This window comes from Gossypium raimondii, chromosome 8 (genome assembly GCF_025698545.1).
Source record: "Gossypium raimondii isolate GPD5lz chromosome 8, ASM2569854v1, whole genome shotgun sequence".
NCBI lineage: Eukaryota > Viridiplantae > Streptophyta > Magnoliopsida > Malvales > Malvaceae > Gossypium > Gossypium raimondii.
Genome location: NC_068572.1, coordinates 13,400,270 through 13,419,955, shown reverse-complemented (window position 1 = coordinate 13,419,955; position 19,686 = coordinate 13,400,270).

The following is a 19,686-nucleotide window of genomic DNA, read 5'->3' as shown; positions in this document are numbered from 1 at the left end:
ATTTAGATTCATTGCGAAAATCGAAACCCAGTAAGTTAGGGTACGACCTTCTCGAATTTCCAAACGCAAGACATTGTCTTACTTTGAAATTTTTTTTAAAAGGATGTTAACATGCGTAACAAAATGTTAATGAATGCAATAATGCGAGCATAAATAGCAACAAAGTAAAATAAAAAGGACAAATAAATAGCATACATGAAACTATAAACGAATAAACAAATAGGACTACAATGCCTCTCAAAGATAATAGTAAACACATGGATAAATAAACATCAAATAAGACAATAACAACAATAATGATAATAAATAAATAAAAATAATAAAATAATAATGATAACAATATAAAATAATAAATAATAAAGATAAATAAAATATAAAACAATAAAATCCATGTATATATATATAACAGAATTTGAAAATAGTAAAAAAAGTATACATATATAAATAAATAAGTAAATAATGATAATGCATATATATATATATATATATATATATATATTTGTGAATATATTTTTCTTAAAACATGTGTATACGTATATATATATAAGTTATAAAGTTTCAAAAGGTAAAAATAAATAGGAAATATCAATTCATAAAAAAAGAAAATATATAGATATATGGACATGTGTGTTAATTACAAAATATAAGAAATATATATGTAACTTAGACCTGTCCATGGGCCGGGCGGCCCGGCCCGGCCCGACGGCCCGCCTGAAATATGGGAGGGTTCGGGTAAAAATATAGGCCCGAAATATGGGCTTGGGCAAAAAAACGAGGCCCGTTTTAAAAATGGGCCGGGCTCGGGCTCAACTTTTTTGGCCCGAGCCCGACCCGACCCTGCCCGAATATAATAAATATATATTTTTATTTTTATTTTTTAATTTTAAAATACTTTAAAAATATTTTTATTTTTTTATTTTTAAAATTTTTTTTTGTGTTTATTAAAAATCGGTTTGGGCCGGGCCGGGCTCGGGCTTATTATTTTTTTCTCCGGCCGGGCCTGGGCAAAATTTTAGGCCCATATTTCGGGCCCGGCCGGGCCTGGGCCTAAGAGTCGGGCCAAAATTTTTTTCTGGGCCCAGCCCGAACCCAGCCCGGCCCAGCCCATGGATAGGTCTAATGTAAATGCATACGTATATTTAAGTTATAAAAATATATATATGTACATATATATTATGAAAAAGTACTTATGTATATATTAATAATAAAGATGATGAAAGTTAATTAGTTTAATAGCAAAAACATAAAAAAAAAGACTAATTTGAAAATAGGACGAAGATTCGGGGCCAAAATCGAAAGTAAAATAAAGGGGAAGGACCACAATGATTGCGGAAATAACACGGAGGGACCAAATGGGAAATAATTCCGTCCCTCCAAAACGCACAGCTTCAAGGCGGACCAGATTGTAAAGCAAAATAGATTGCAGGGCGAAATTAAAAAACAAAAAGAAATTGATTGCAAAATCATTTAAAAGCAGAAGGGCTGAAAGCCTAATTAGCCCTTCCACTCAAAAACACGCGGATCTTGACCTGGAGCGGGTCGGGCGGATCGGGTCGGCTCCTAAACGGCGTCGTTTTGGCGCCAGGAGCTAGGGCCTAAAACGGCGCCGTTTTATATGCCTTTATAAATGAAAGTTTTTTTTAACTTCATGTTTTGCTATTTCAAAGAAAAAAAAACAAATTCTCTTAAAAAAATCCTCTCCCCCTCTAGTCCATAGCCCAGAATCTGGCGAGGAGAGCCGCCATCGCACCGGCCACCGCGGAAATTCAGAAAAAAAGGTAAAATTTTTATACCTTTCTCTTTATATTTTTTTTCTTTTTTTGCAAATGTAAATTGTTTTTCTAAAACATAAAATTAAACAACAATGAAAAAAAGATAAAAAAGAAAAGAAATGCAAAACGAAAATCACCTTGAAACTTAATTTTTTTTTATTGATCTCTTTTTTTTGTTACAAAAATAGAAGAAGAGAGCCCCCAAAATCTCGTAGAGAAAAAATACAAAAATGGATACCCCCTTTACATTTTCGAATGGCTTTTTAAATAGCCATTTTTCTATTTTTTTACTTGTCATTTCTTTCTCTGATTTTGCAGGCAAGTGCGATGGTGATTGACGCGTGGCGGTGGCGGTTGGTGAGGCGGCACCGAGCTAAGGGTCAAAAAACAGAATGCCCTAGCTGCGGCGACCTAGGGTTTTTTTGTTTTTTGCTGAAAAGTTTAGTTGGGCTGCTAGGGTTTTGTATTGGGCTAGGTTTAATTTGTTGGTTCTTGGGTTTGGGTTGTAATTGGGTTTTATGTTTGGGTAGTGGGCAAAATTGGACTGTACAGCTGCCCCTCTTTGCTCGTTGTCGTGTAACGAGAATAGAGCAAAGACTGAAAAGACCAATTTTGCCCAGCCTCGCCGAGTCTCAACTTCTTCTGATACTCTTCTTCTTCAAGTAGTTTCACTCTAGTCCACTGTGTCTTGTTGCTTCGATCCATTCTACTGCCACTTCAGAGAGATACGACTTGTAGTTTAAATCCACTCTGTTGTAACTTCAGGAGGCGAGGTTTGTGGCCTAAATTTGCTTCCCTACTACCTTGGGAAAATAAAATTCACTATCTTCGATCTGCTCCACTTAGGGAGATAAGATCTGAAATCTTCAATCTATTCCACTGCCAACCAGGAAGATAGAATTATTGGCTTCAATGTACTCCACTGTAATCACAGGAAGGTAAAATCTGCCATTACTCGATCTGCTCCACTTCTGCTTAGGGAGGCAAGGCTTGTGTCTTTGATCTGCTTCACTGTCAATGCAGGAAGGCAAGATCTGCTATCTTTGACCTGTTCCACTACAACCGAGGGAGGCAAGGCTTGTGTCTTCGATCTGCTTCGCTGTCAATGCAGGAAGGCAAGATCTGCTATCTCTGACCTGCTCCACTACAACCGAGGGAGGCAAGGCTTGTGTCTCCGATCTGCTTCGCTGTCAATGCACGAAGGCAAGATCTGCTAATGCACGAAGGCAAGATCTACTATCTCTGACCTGCTCTACTACAACCGAGGGAGACAAGGCTTGTGTCTTCGATCTGCTTCACTGTCAATGCAGGAAGGCAAAATCTACTATCTTTGACCTGCTCCACTACAACCGAGGGAGGCAAGGCTTGTGTCTTTGATCTGCTTCGCTGTCAGTGCAAGAAGGCAAGATCTGCTATCTTGGACCTGCTCCACTACAACTGAGGGAGGCAAGGCTTGTGTCTTTGATCTGCTTCGCTGTCAATGCAGGAACGTAAGATCTGCTATCTTTGACCTGCTCCACTACAACCGAGGGAGGCAAGGCTTGTGTCTTTGATCTTCTTCGCTGTCAATGCAGGAAGGCAAGATCTGCTATCTTTGACCTGCTCCACTACAACCGAGGGAGGCAAGGCTTGCGTCTTCGATCTGCTTCGTTTTCAATGCAAGAAGGGAAGATCTGCTATCTTCATTGATCTGTTCTCTAGGGAACATGACCTGTACAATGAACCTAATTATGTCTAATGATTAGGATGGCATGATCAAAATGAATGAAATGCTCCTAACTAGACATGTGTGAATGGTGTTTGCATGAATGCAAAATTTTATTTTTTCGAGAATGATCCCGCTTAGGTTGTCATTACTCGAAGTTTATTAAGGCTTTGTGACTAACGTGCTACGACGCCTTCTTGCTTGACTGGCTTTTCTGAAGAAACATTTAGCCAGGTTGCCCCCTACTGTGAACCTCAAAGTTTAATCCATTGGGGCGCAAAATTTGTACCATCATTCTCCCACTGTAATCCAATGGTAGAAATATGTGGGCTTTCTCAATCTTCTCCTATCGTAATTCAAGGATACAGAAGCTCTTGGGTCATTTACCTCATTCCTAGGTGTCATACCAAATGCTCATGCACAATTGCAAAATTTTCTTCTTCGAGAAAACCTTTTCTTATCACTCGGTAATCATTGAAGCCTTGTCACAAACACGATATTTTGTCATTTTGTTCAATCAATGTTTGGACAACAAAATCCGAAGGGATAGTCTTAACTTAGACTCTTCCTTCTTAGATATTTCACCCTTTAAACTTGGTGTTTTCTAAATAATAATCCTGTTTCAGGTTCCTATATTATTTAGAAACTTCTAGAGTAATATGCAAAACTTCCATTGTGAAAGTAACATTTGTCCATTAATCATTATTCCAATGCAACATGCTTGCAAAAAGGGTTATAACAATGGATAAGAATAAAGATGGTGCTGAGCATAGCTCAAAATGAATAAATTATAAAAAATAGTAAAGAAAGATAATAAAGAAATTGATTGGGAATGTATATCTTGGAAAAGAAAAAGTATTCCAAGAACAACAAATTCAATATAAATAATATGAGAATTGGGTGCCCCAGATATCGCAGCTTAAACTTCTCTGTACAAACTTTCTGAATATCATTCTGAGTTTGACATGTGTTTAGGAGATCTACTGGACTTTGTCGATGCCCCAAGATGTTGCCTGCCCTTTCCTGTTGACTCATGTATAGAAGGATTACCACATGCCCCAATTTGGTCAAAATTTAAGCTGCTCTGATTACGTCATGCCCCATTTTGTTCCAAAATTTGAGTCGCCCTTTTCAGGTTTTCAACTCAAGTCCCCTTTGGTCTCAAGGCGCCCTTTGCGGGTTTTCACCTTGGCCTCTCATTTTCTTTTTTTCTTTTTCTTTTTCTTTTCCTTTCTTCTTTCTTTTCTTTTTTCTTTTTTTTCTTTTTTCTTTTTTTTCTCTTTTTTCTCTTTTTTTTCTCTTTTTTTTCTTTTTTCTTCTTCTTTTTTGTTTGTTTTTTTAATCTGAACTTATAGGATTAGGCATGTCCTTGTTATCCCTTTCGATCAAGATCGACGCTTTTTCAGATAAGGCCTTCCACATAAGGTTCTTCTCAGCTTGGCATGAAGTTCTTTTTGTATGGGAAGGATCTTCTTCAATACTAGGTTATTTTAATGAAATTCTCTGGGGCGAACTTTTTTGTGAGCTCGCATCATTTGCTTTTGGCGCATTTGACCATGACGGATAGCTTTGAACATTCCTCTTCAATTAGGATTGGATCCAAAAACTCAGAGAGAAGAAAATCTTGACCTCAATGAGTGAAACCGCGATAAGCCAAAAAGGAAGGCGTTGCCCCGGCAGAGTTTTTTTTTTGCCTCCACTATACTGTTCACTTTGGGGCAATATGGTGTTATTCTTGAACTGACTACAAACTTTTGATATGGTGTCGTTGTTTAAATTTGATGCATTGTTAGATATGATCGTTTTTTACATTTCATACTGACATATGATTTTTCAAGGATTTGTTGACTGTCGACTTCGTGACACTGGCATATAAAACGGCTTTTACCCACTTAGTGAAGTAATCGACGGCTGCAAAGATGAATTGTTAACCGCCGAAAATTTTTGGCAAGATCGGCTCAATGATATTCATGCCCCACGTAGGGAGAAGTTATGGATTCTAATGATTCTTTATAGGGTAGGATCTGTTTTTCATTTTGTTCTACCATCCTCAATAAGTCCGGAGATAGGCTACAATCTATGTCATCTTGAAAGTCGTGAGATCCCTCTGAACACATGTCTCATTTAAAAGGAGATTCTAAGTCTGCAGCAGCGTCATTCATGTCATTGATATCTGGGGACCTATTGTAGGTACAAGAGAATATACAAAGAATATATGAAGTTATGTACAATATGATTATGAATGCAATAATGATTTGGAAGAAAATCTAAAAGAATAAAATTTGGAAGAAAATCGAAAAGAATGAAAGAATCAAAGATACTTATTCATAAAGAATGAAAGAATATTGGCTAAAAATGATCAAAAAGACGCATTTCATAATGACATTTAGACATGAGCCTATTTTCACAAAGGAATTCTTATCGCCTCTAGGCTGAAAGCAACAAGTGTGTTCTGGACATTACTCTAAATAAACTCTAAATACTACAAAGATTTCTTCTGCAGTCCGATTATTTAGAACACTCTCAAGTTTATAAGGGCGGATATCTAACAAGGTCCCTTTTCCTTTGTGTCTTCATATATGGCATTGATGTGAACGTTTTTTTTACCCCTTCACAGAACTCTATCTTGTTGGCCCTTAACTAACCGCTCTTGTATTTGCAGTTGTAGTTGGTCTTGCCTCCCCCTTTGGAGTCGTTCAAGTTTTTTAATCTTTGGTCCATGTTTTTTTATTCGGGTACCGTAACGATGCTAAGTCGATAGACTTTTTTCGGTTCCCAGGTTAACTAAAATAATTTTACTCAATTAGGTTCTTTTAATGGTCCTTAATGCACATGATGTTATGTAATGCAAATGCATGAAATGAATGCAAAAAGAGATGTTGATTCTTGGTTCAATTCTTATTAGAACAACTTTACTAGAAAACAAATATCTTTACATAAAGCGGATATATATACGGTTTTGCCTTTATATTCCAAGACAACGATCCTTTTCTTCATTCGCGCGTTAAGATGAATCTCACGAACTCTTCAAAAGGACGTCTCTTCTATCTCCCTTTTGCTTGATCCGGGTCGCGACTCGTTAATCACTCATCCTCGTGACGCTCATTAGCTTCTCTATAAGAAAGTTCAGCGGCTCTCGAATAATCTTTGTCACCTTGAATCCTCGGGCAAAGGAGCAATAGTTGTGTTGTCCTCTATTAAGTTATCATCTTTCTCTTGTTGTGTTTTCTCAGAACATATTCGGGCAATCGTATTATTTTCCACTTTATCAAAAGACCCATTTTCTTATGACAAGCTCTCTATTTAACAACCGAACATGAATCAACACCTCTTTTCTTTATGATGAAAATAAAATGCAATAATAACCAAAAAAAAACATAGGTTAGTACAAATCAAAAGCAAGCAAGAAAGAAATTCATAGAGCACCTATTCGGGTGACCACTAGGGGTTTAAAGTGGTTCTACCTAGGGTGGGCTCCTAAGGTCTTCTACATATGGTTTGGTTCTAAAGTAAAGGTACCCGAACCAGCAGATTCCTCGATCCTCACCCACTATAGGTTCATACGGACCGAGTTCGGTTCAGGGGAATACATTTCCCTATGGCTGCACTGAGATGAAAATCTCACGAAGACATAGGTACGGATGTATCCCGAAAGCGATCCACTATCTTGTACAGAGGTGAAAACCTCACGAAGGAGTAGCTTCTCACTCCCACTTAAAAGGGTGTGACCAAAGGTCATGCAATGCAATGCAAAAAGATACCAAAACTTAAACTAACATAGCAATCATAAACCACAACGATGAAAATTGTACTAAAGACCGATGAAATGCAATGAAAGGATCGTACATTTAAACCAAGTTTTCAATTTTCGACAAAAAGACAAAAAATAATCAACTCGTGGCTTGACTCTCTTATTTTGGGTCCCCAGCGGAGTCGCCAAGCAGTTGACACCATTTTTTTGATGAAAACGGGGTCGACTTGGGTTTTGAAAAATGAAAACGAAAACAGGAGTCGTCACCGATCCTTTTTGATGAGGTGTGATCGGGTCACCTTGAAAAGTGGTTGTTTTTAATAAACGGTTTGATTTTATTAAAACAACAAGTTTCGTCCACGAAATTCAGAAAAACGGGTTCGGGAGTCGGTTACGCACGAGGAAGGATTAGCACCCTCGATACGCCCAAAATAGGTACCTAGTTGATTACTTAATGTCTTAATGTCGAAAATTGAGAACTTTGAAGAATTTTAAAAATATAATCCTTGTATTAAAACGTTGAAAATTTTCAGGAAAAGGGGCATATTTCACGTTAATCGAGAAAATGCATCATATCCAGTAAGTTAAGACACGATGTCTCGAATTCCCAATGCGTGAATGAATGCCGAAAATTTACTTATTTATTTTTAAAAAATATATTGAGCTATTTCAAAAAAGGGGGGGATCATGCCCAGTAAGTTAGGACACGATCTTCTCTTAATTCTCGAGATCGTTTAAAGCTTAAGTTTGAAAAAAGACTCGCGTATTTAGATTCATCACGAAAATCGAAACCCAGTAAGTTAGGGTACTACCTTCTCGAATTTCCAAACGCAAGACATTGTCTTACTTTGAAATTTTTTTTAAAAGGATGTTAACATGCGTAACAAAATGTTAATGAATGTAATAATGCGAGCATAAATAGCAACAAAGTAAAATAAAAATGACAAATCAATAGCATACATGAAACTATAAACGAATAAACAAATAGGACTACAATGCCTCTCAAAGATAATAGTAAACACATGGATAAATAAACATCAAATAAGACAATAACAACAATAATGAGAATAAATAAATAAAAATAATAAAATAATAATGATAACAATATAAAATAATAAATAATAAAGATAAATAAAATATAAAACAATAAAATCCATGTATATATATATAACAGAATTTGAAAATAGTAAAAAAAGTATACATATATAAATAAATAAGTAAATAATGATAATGCATATATATATATTTGTGAATATATTTTCTTAAAACATGTGTATACGTATATATATAAGTTATAAAGTTTCAAAAGGTAAAAATAAATAGGAAATATCAATTCATAAAAAGAAAATATATAGATATATGGACATGTGTGTTAATTACAAAATATAAGAAATATATATATGTAAATGCATATGTATATTTAAGTTATAAAAATATATATATATGTACATATATATTATGAAAATGTACTTATGTATATATTAATAACAAAGATGATGAAAGTTAATTAGTTTAATAGCAAAAACATAAAAAAAAAGACTAATTTGAAAATAGGAAGAAGATTCGGGGCCAAAATCGAAAGTAAAATAAAGGGGAAGGACCACAATGAATGCGCGAATAACAAGGAGGGACCAAATGGGAAATAATCCCGTCCCTCCAAAACGCATAGCTTCAACGCGGACCAGATTGTAAAGAAAAATAGATTGCAGGGCGAAATTAAAAAACAAAAAGAAATTGATTGCAAAATCATTTAAAATTGGAAGGGCTGAAAGCGCAATTAGCCCTTCCTGTCAAAAACACGCGGATCTTGACCTGGAGCGGGTCGGGCGGATCGGGTCGGCTCTTAAACGGCGTCGTTTTGGCGCCAGGAGCTAGGGCCTAAACGGCGCCGTTTTATATGCCTTTATAAATGAAAGTTTTTTTTAACTTCATTTTCTGCTCTTTCAAAGAAAAAAACAAATTCTCTTAAAAAAAATCCTCTCCCCCTCCAGTCCATAGCCCAGAATCCGACGAGGAGAGCCGCCGTCGCGCCGGCAGCCGCGGAAATTCAGAAAAAAAAGGTAAATTTTTTATACCTTTCTCATTATATTTTTTTTCTTTTTTTTGCAAATGTAAACTGTTTTTATAAAAAATAAAAATAAACAACAATGAAAAAAGATAAAAAAGAAAAGAAATGCAAAACGAAAATCACCTTGAAACTTAATTTTTTTTATTGATCTCTGTTATTTTGTTACAAAAACGGAAGAAGAGAGCCCCCAAAATCTCGTAGAGAAAAATACAAAAATGGAGACCCCCTCTTTACATTTTTGAATGGCTTTTTAAATAGCCATTTTTCTATTTTTTTACTTGTCATTTCTTTCTTTGATTTTGCAGGCAAGTGGCGATGGTGATTGACGCGCGGCGGTGGTGGCTAGTGAGGCGGCACCGGGCTAGGGGTCAGAAAACAGAATGCCCTAGGTGCGGCGCACCTAGGGTTTTTTTGTTTTTTTGCTGAAAAGTTTAGTTGGGCTGCTAGGGTTTTGTATTGGGTTAGGTTTAATTTGTTGGTTCTTGGGTTTGGGTTGTAATTGGGTTTTATGTTTGGGTAGTTGGCAAAATTGGGTTGTACATATGTTATTCCAAGGTTTTAGTCTATATATAAATATATATAGGATTTTAACATAAAAAAAGAGATGGAAAATTTTAAAAAAATATTTGTACTTTCTCTAAACATGAGCCGCTAAACTTTTTTTTTTTACCAAAAGAATTTTGAGGATTTGAATTTTTAAGTTTGTGAGATTTAACTGGTGTTTTTTTCTGTTCTGTAGTATGTTTTCTACTTTAATTAGAAATATTCAACTTTGTTAAAATATTTGAATTCGTATTTAATAGCATAGAATATGTATCTTGTCAATTAAAATATTAAATCTGTAATTATTTAAATTTTTAATACTTGTGATGAATAAAATATTTGTGTATGTCAAAGCATGCAAACTATATTGTGTATAGAATTTAGTTTCATTGAACTCCAGTTATGTGTTTGTTAAATATAATTGGGTATTTCTAGTTTTAATATTATTGAAAGACTGAATTCAAGATATTTCGTTATATTGGTATTTGTCAATATGAAAATAATCAACAAGATTCATCTTCGTTGTCGAAATAAAGTAGAGAAGGATTTGTTGCTGGGAACTTCAAAGATTAAAAATATATATATCTTTACATCGATGGCCAAATTCTATTTACTATTATTGTTTTGGTATTTTTAATTTTTAATTTCAAAATATTTATTTTCTATTATTCTATTTTACTAAAAATGAAATAATTATCAATTCTTATGAATACTACATACTCATTACTATATACAAAATATATATATATATATATATATATTTTAGTAGTATTTATTTTTATTGGATTTAAAACTCACCATTAACTTTTATTTTACTTCTCTCCAACAAAATTCCTCTAACGCAACAATTTGACCCGAGTTGTGCCTCACCGAATATTTATGACACGTGTTTTACATTAACGTTTCATTAAAGGGCGTTCAGATTCACGGTTAATTCAATAATCTTTTATTTAATCATAAAATATCTATTTTTTAAAAGCAATAAAATATATATGTGAGATAATCGAAGGTCAGAATCGAAACCCTCTAATGGACATTGATGCCTTGCTTTGATTATTTACACTACACCAAAACAGGTCTTTAGCGGCGTTTTTTTAGGCCTTTAGCGGCGCTTTTTAACGCCACTAAAGGTATTTGCGGCGCTTCCATAAGCCCCGCAAAAAAGGCCGCTAACGAAAATGTCGCAAACTTTTGCAGCGTTTACAAACAAAAACGCCGCTAAAGACCATGTTTTTTAGCGGCGCTTAGAAAAAAACGCCGCTAAAGATCATCTTCTTTAGCGGTGCTTAGAAAAAAACGCCTCTAAAGACCATGTTCTTTAGGGGCGCTTAGAAAAAAACGCCGCTAAAGACCATGTTCTTTAGCGGCGCTTTTATACAAAAATGCCAGTATTTTTGGGAATTTTTTTATATTAAATTTTTCATTTTTTCAGCCCTCCTGTAGCAACAAATCAAAAGCAACCAAATTTACACCAGCCAAAAGCAATAAATTTATATAATATTTCAAATTAAACGAATACAATAATATTAATATCAATAAATAAAAGTGAATTCATAGTATTTTTGCAAAAATGTTAAATGTTAAAATGATAAAAATATTTATGTCATACACTATGAAGGCGGAAGTTGCGATTGAAACATCTTCATCACAGTCTGAAGCTGTTGCTGGAGTTCGTCGTACTTTTTGGTCTGCTCTGCTTCCCTCGCTGCGGCCTCTGCTTCCCTCGCTGCCGCCTCTGCTTTAAGTTGTAGCTGGAGTTCTTCATATTTCCTTTGAACCTCAACTGTGGTCGCTTGCATCTCAGCCATCTGGGCTTTCAACCTCTGAACTTCAGCTTGAGCCTGACTCCCCGAAGCCATGTATTGGTGGGAGCTGGATCCAAAATATTGGGTTGGGCTAACAAAAGATCCTTGAAATCGAACCCGACCATACATTTCAGGACCCAAAACTTCAGTAATAATCCGGTTATCAATGTCTTCAAGATGAACAGAACTATCACTAGAAGCAATCGCTTCAGATTCTCATTTTTTATCCTTTAGTTTTTCTTAATAAATAAATCACATAGTTAGGAAGCAATATTATATATTAAAAACATATGCAACATAACAATAGTCGCATTACAAGCAATGAATTAAACCATTAGAAAATAAACACTAAAAATAACTAAAATAAGTCAAATCGTATTAAGTAAACGTACCATTATTTCACCAGCTGCAGGAGTCATGGGAGATTCATCTTTCTTCCTATGTGTAATTTCAAAAAGTTGAAGGAGTCCAACTTTTTGACCAGACGACAGTTCCTACAATATGGTAGTATAAATATTATTTAACAAAAAGTTATACATATTCGACAATATTGAAAAAATTAAAAATACCTCCGCCGCAGGTACACATGCAAAACTTCTCGACCCGGCTGTGTGGGTGAATTTTTGTTTCTGCCTGCTGCTTTTTCCAACTTGTTCACGATCCCATGTTATGACATTTTTAGTACGTAAATAGAAAATACTATAAACCAAAATAATTACAATAGTTTGGAAGTACGTCATACCTCACCTTTCTTCGAATGCTAAAATCTAACCGCATCTTCCCATTGGAAATTCAACATACCCGGCGGGACATTTTGCAATTTCTCATCGAGGGTTGTTTTTGTTTTATAATAATTGTTCTTCAAAGTACTTTTATTGTCTCTCCATCTTTCTCCCAATGCCTTCTTTACGTAAGCATCCGAGACCTCTAAAGCAAACCTCGCCTACAAAAAACAAAAAACACAAGTTAATAAAGTAAATATAAATGAAACTATTTCCCAAGCATTACAAATGACATTAACATTTTGTTGCCTTAATATTATCGAGGGCTTGGTTTTTGTTGCTATCGGGCATTTGACGCCATGACTCGTAGTTGATAGGCAACATATTCGTATTTCGTGCTAAAATGCCCATGTATCCTGTTAAAAGCTGAGCTTCTGATCCAACAGGCTGACCAAAACTGTTTCTGCATACCTTGACACGCTCAACTGGATCTAACTCGTATAACTCTCTAAGTAGCGTACGTCCTCGACCTCTGCGCGTCCCACCATTTTCAGCTACAAATGGTATATTATAATATAAGAATTTGAAAATAAATCAACTATAATGAAACACGCATGTAAATTAAATGTAAAATTACTTTGAACTTCAGAGGATCCTCACCGTAATCGGAACATTCAAGATCCAATTGTCATCTCATTGCTCAAGACTATTTGTTTCTGTCGAGTTAGGATCATTTTGAACAATGCTTCCCCTTAGAATTTTTCTTCTAGGCATTTTATCTGCAATACACATAAAATAGTTGACAACTTAATAACTAATTACAACAATATCAGCACATATAAAACAGTTGAAATATATAATAAGACCAAGATTTAAATTATGATATTACATATAATTAAACAATCATAAAATCTTACTACATCATTATTCGTAAATATCTTCATCGGTATCCTGACGACCCCATTGAAATTGTGCACTAGTACTAGGCATATTGTCATGTAAGTTTTGTTCTGGAAAGGGCAAAGTTTCTGATCTGTCGTCGATGTTATCTCTACTTCCACTGCCCATGTCAAACAAGTCTCTAGGGATGTTACGGAGTACAATGTACCAACCCTCATCAGTTGGATCTTTTGAGTAAAAACTTGTTTGACTTGAGATGAGAATACATACGGCTCATCTATCGCTTGTTGTCTGTGTGAATCAATCGGTCAAAGTTCACCATTGTAAAACCAAATTGATCTTGCTTAATTCCACGAAGTCGTATTAACATCGCCCAATCACCTCGAAATAAGACAACTTTCCATTTGCCGTAGTAATCCAACTCAATTATGTCAAGAAGATGTCCGAAATATTCCATATTTCCTCGACAGATTATTGTCCCTAGCACTAGCATAACTTGTAATTGCAGAATTGACAACTATTCCACAATTTTGCGTTCTCCTCAACCTCTCGCGATATTTTGTATGAAATCTGAATCCGTTGATGAGGAACGCACTATATCTTTTAACCACTCGATTTGGACCTTGGGAGAGCCATTTAACTTCATCGTTTACGCTCTTCCCACTCCAAACCTATTGAACGGAAAGTAAACTGAGTAATTAAAAATGTTATGAGAAAACATTATTACTTGTAATTATTACTATTGAACGGAAAGTAAACTGAGTAATTAAAAATGTTATGAGAAAACATTATTACTTGTAAGCGGAAGCTCCAACTGCATACCGTTTGGCTTAACCATTCATAAAAAGATTCTGTAAACATCTTATTGATATCTCGATGTTGTGTTCTTCGGGAGCGCGAACGGGATCTCAATATTTGTTTGTACTCACTATGTTAAGAAAATGTTCACCTTGTTAGAAGATAAACAGTTATTAGTTTGATAAATATTTATCAAATTTGTAGAACTTACTTCCGTAAAGGATCCAATGATTCGTGGTGAAACAGAACATATCGATGTGCTTGTACCCACGATAAATGATCTAATTCTGCAATTTCAACTTTGCCGATTGGTTCTCCAAAACTTTGTAACAAATAAGTATCGGCTAAGTTATGGTCCGTGAGTCCAGCATTCCTATTTGGTCTGTTTAACCTTGTTTCAACATCTTCCAAATATCTTGAGCAGAAGGTCATACATTCCTCTACCAAGTAGCCTTCAGCAATCGATCCTTCTGGATATCGCTTGTTGAGGCAGTAAGACTTTAATTTGGATAGGAACCTAAACACAGTATACAACATTTCTTAATTATTGAAACTAAAGGCATAGAGGTGAATGAAGGAAAATTGACAATATTTTAAATAACACCTTTCTATGGGATACATCCATCGATAGAAAACAGGTCCGCCAAGAATTGCTTCGTGCGGGAGATGGATTATCAAGTGAACCATAATGGTGAAGAAGGAAGGTGGGAAGATTTTCTCCATGTTGCATAAAGTCAAAGCAGCTCGATCCTGTACCTTCTGAAGTTCTTGAACATCCAAAACTTTGCCACAAATGACTTTCATTATGTTGGATAGTTCAATTATACAAGACGTCACCTTCTTGGACATACAACATCGTAGAGCTACTGGCAGTAAATCTTGCATCAAGATGTGATAGTCATGTGATTTTAGCGAATATAATCTTCGATCGTTAACACTAACACATCGAGATATATTTGATGCATACGCATCTGGAACCTTTATATCCTTCAACACCGTGCAAAACACTTCTTTTTCCGTCTTCGACATTGAAAAAATAGAAGGCGGCAACCGATATTTCCCATTCGGGAGTGGATTGGGATGAAGATCAGGTCGGATTCTCATTTGGACTAAATCAAGTCGACTCTGAAGATTGTCTTTTGATTTTCCGTCGACGTTCAAAATTGTACCCATAATGTTCTCGCAGACATTTTTCTCAATGTGCATAACATCAAGATTGTGTCGTAAAAGGTGAACCTCCCAATAAGGCAACTCAAAAAAAATACTTCTTTTTTTCCACAAGTCCGCCTCATTGGGATCGTCCTCTTCGTCGGAGCTTTCATCAGCTTCATCATTTGATCTTCTGTTTCTCTGTGTGTTTGGCGGTTGGTTCATCTTCCCATAAATGAAATTCATATCTTCCAACATGAACAAGATTTCAGAGCCACCGGTCTGGGAAGGAGCTTCTCTGAACTCTTCAGTGCCATCAAATACAGAACTCTGAAATCTAAATCTATGATTTTCCGGTAACCACCGACGATGCCCCATGTAAGAAAACTTCTTCCCATTGTACAACCTTTGCGAACATGTTTGTGCAGCACAACAAGGACATGCATAACGACCCTTGGTACTCCAACCAGATAAATTGGCATAAGCGGGAAAGTCATTAATGGTCCACATCAAAGCCGCACGTAAATTAAAGTTCTCCTTTCTCACCACATCATATGTCTCGACACCAGCCCATAATTGTTTTAACTCTTCAATAAGTGGTTGTAAATAAATGTCGATATCATTCCCAGGCCCTTTCTCACCAGGGATAATCATAGATAAGATAAGGGAAGATTGCTTCATGCAAATCCACGGAGGCAGATTATAAGGAACAAGCACTCATTGGCCAAGGCATCGTGACGCAGTGCTCATGATCTTGAAAGGATTAAATCCATCAGATGCTAGCCCAAGCCTCACACTCCTAGGATCGCTTGCAAAGTCTGGAAATTTATTGTCAAATGATTTCCAAGCTAAAGAATCTGCCGGATGCCTTAGTAATCCATCATCGGTTCGTCCATCATGGTGCCACGTCATTGACTCCGCTGTCTTGGACAACATGAATAGCCTTTGAAGCCTTGGTATCAGGGGAAAATACCGTAAAATCTTGACTGGCTTCTTTCTCGACTGTGCACTATTTTCATCGTCCTTCCCATCTTCTGTGTTTCTACTAATCCAATGGGAATGGCCACATACATGACAGCACTGTTGGTCATTTCTCTCGCCCCAATACAACATACAGTCATTTTGGCAACTATGGATTTTGTTGTACCCAAGGCCTAAATCTTTTATCATTTTCTTCATATCTTTGCATGACTGAGGGATTTTTGCAAACGGAAACATTTCTCGTAAAAACTCTAACAGCATTGTCAACGAGTTTCCGGTCCACCCTCCCAAACATTTTAACTGAAAAAGACGAACAGAGAAAGACATTTTTAAAAATTTTAATCCCTCATACAGTTCTTCGTTCATGTCATTAAGTAGCGCGTAGAACTTTGCCGCTTCTTCATTCAGCTCTTCATGAGGTACACTACTTCCTGGTTCGGTAAAAGCATTTCTCCCATTATTACAACCATCGGAAGCCACAAAGTCCGCTGGGAACGACTGGACACCATGATTGTGCATATTAAATGCATCCCGCAACATACCTTCCATGTCATCCCCTCTATCAGACTGATGGTAAGCGATGCGAATAAGATACATCCATTCTTGAAGAGGAAGTACTAGGCGGGCATTCTCCATGAAATAACCATTGTTTATAACCCCGAATAAACCCATCAACAATTAGATGCTCGTATACAACCTCACGATAATGCCAGTTTATGTTGACACACTTCTTACAGGGGCAAAATTTTATACATATTTGCGGCGTTTTTAATAAAATGCCACTAAAAGATTCCATCCTTCAACTAAAACAGCGTCGTTTTCGCAGAGTACTTCATATCTTTACGGCGCTTTAAGGAAAAACGCCACAAGATAAATTTATCCCCTCAGTCGAAACGACGACGTATCGGTAAATGCGATAAATATTTGTGGCGCTTTTTATAAAAACACCGGTAATGTCAAACTTTTTGCGGCGTTTAATTGGAAACGCCACTAAAATTTCAAGTACAAAAAGAAACGGCACCGTTTAAAGTAATTTTAAGTCAGAGTTGTGGCGTTTTAGTTAAAAACGCCACTAAAATTTCAAGTCATTAATGGAAACGGCGCCGTTTTATAAAAATACAAGAAAACCTGGCGTTTTCCCAAACACGCCACAATCAATATATTATCGAACCGGCGTCGTTTTCACAAAATTTTATACATATTTGCGGCGTTTTTAATAAAACGCCACTAAAAGATTCTATCCTTCAACTAAAACAGCGTCATTTTCGCAGAGTACTTCATATCTTTACGGCGCTTTAAGGAAAAACGCCACAAGATAAATTTATCCCCTCAGTCGAAACGACGACATATAGGTAAATGCAATAAATATTTGTGGCGCTTTTTATAAAAACGCCGGTAATGTCAAACTTTTTGCGGCGTTTAATTGGAAACGCCACTAAAATTTCAAGTACAGAAAGAAACGACGCCGTTTTATAAAAATATAAGGAAACGTTCTGGCGTTTTCCCAAAAACGCCACAATTAATATATTATCGAACCGACGCCGTTTTCATTAAATTTTATACATCCCTGCGGCGTTTATAATAAAACGCCACTAAAATATTCCAACCTTCAACTTAAACGACGCCGTTTTGGCAAAGTTTAAAAGTTATTCACAGCGTTTTTCGGTAAAACGCCACAACTAAAACTTATTCCCTAATCCGAAACGACGCCGTATCGGTAAATGCAATAAATTTTTGTGGCGTTTTTTAGCAAAACGCCGCTAAAGCTTACATTATTTATTTATTTATTTATTTTTTGTATCATTCATTTAAATAATTAATTACCTATCTATTTAAACAATTAATTACCTACAAATTAATTTAAATAATTAATTACCTATTTATTTATTTGTTTATTTATTTTTTCTTCCTATATATACAAATTAAATAATTAATTAACTATATATATATATTATATTATCCGTATAAAAATATCAAATGGTACTTAGGAATAAATGTTTTAAATATACAAGTATTAATTAATTGTTTCATTTAACAAATCTCAATTTATAAACCTTAAACCTTAAATTAACCAATCAATCTACATGCATAAACCGATCACTATCTATTATATGTCTTGTAAAAATATAAACTATACTCAAAATTTCAATATACTAAATTTATTATTATCTATTTTACAAATATATAAGAACATATTTACCATAAAAAGTAATCAAACTAATTAATCTAAACTTAAACCCTAACATGACCGTTGAAACCCTAAACCCTAAACCCTAAATCCATTACCCCTAAACCTTAAATCCATTACCCCTAAACCCGATCATGAATCCCTAACCCTTAACCCCTAAACCTTATTTAATATATAATTAAAACACACTAATTAATCTAAACCCTAAATTTTAACCCAACACTAAATCCCTAAACCCTAAATCCCTAACTCTTAACATCTAACCCCTAACCCCTAAACCTTAAATCACATTAACCCTTAAACCAGAATCCCTAATCCATAATCCTTAATTCCATAATCTATAAAACTTAAAATTATAACTCCTAAACCGGTCTTAAATCCTAAATTAACCATATATATATCCTAAACCATATTTATTAAACCCTAAACTATAATGATAATTAAATTAGATATTTTAAAATTAATACTATCTTATCTCTTACTATTTGAAATTATTTAGTATATAAATTAAAAATCAATCAGTCATGTACCCAAATAATTTTAAAATTATGGCTTAATAATAGTATTTTAATTTTTCTATTTTTAACAAATATTTTCTATGATTTTTATTTCAATTTATTTATACGTGTCATTATTTCAAATTAATCCATTCTTAACAAATATTCATTTAAAATTAAATTGAATTTTAATTAATATAAATAAAAAATTAAATGGTAATTAATTCAATATTTTAAAATTAATACTATCTCTTTTACGATTATATAACAAATTATTTAATATATAAACTAAAAAATCAGTAATGTATCCAAAAAACTTTAAAATTATTTTTAATAATCATATTTTAATTTTTCTATTTTTAACAAATATTTTAAATTACTGAGCATTAGCGGCGCTTTACAAAAAACGCCACTAAATTCCGAAAGCTCGAAAACGCGTCGTTGTGCTTAGGTTATTTGTGGCGCTTTATCTAAAACGCCGCTAAAGCCTGGATATTAGCGCGCTTACTTGAAAATGCCGCTAAATCCCAAAGCTCAAAACGGCATCGTTGGGCTCGATTTTTTGTGGCGCTTTGTTGAAAACGCCGCTAAATCCTGGGTATTAGCGTCGCTTCAGGAAAAACGCCGCTAATTCCCCGAAAGCTCAGAAAACGGCGTCGTTGGGATTAGGTGTTTTGCGGCACTTTCTCGAAAATGCCGCTAATGCTTATTTTCAGCGGCGTTTTCCATAGAGCGCCGCTAATGATCGATATGTAGCGGCGTTTTTTATCCAGCCGCCGCTAAAAACGCCACTAAAAGCCTGTTTTG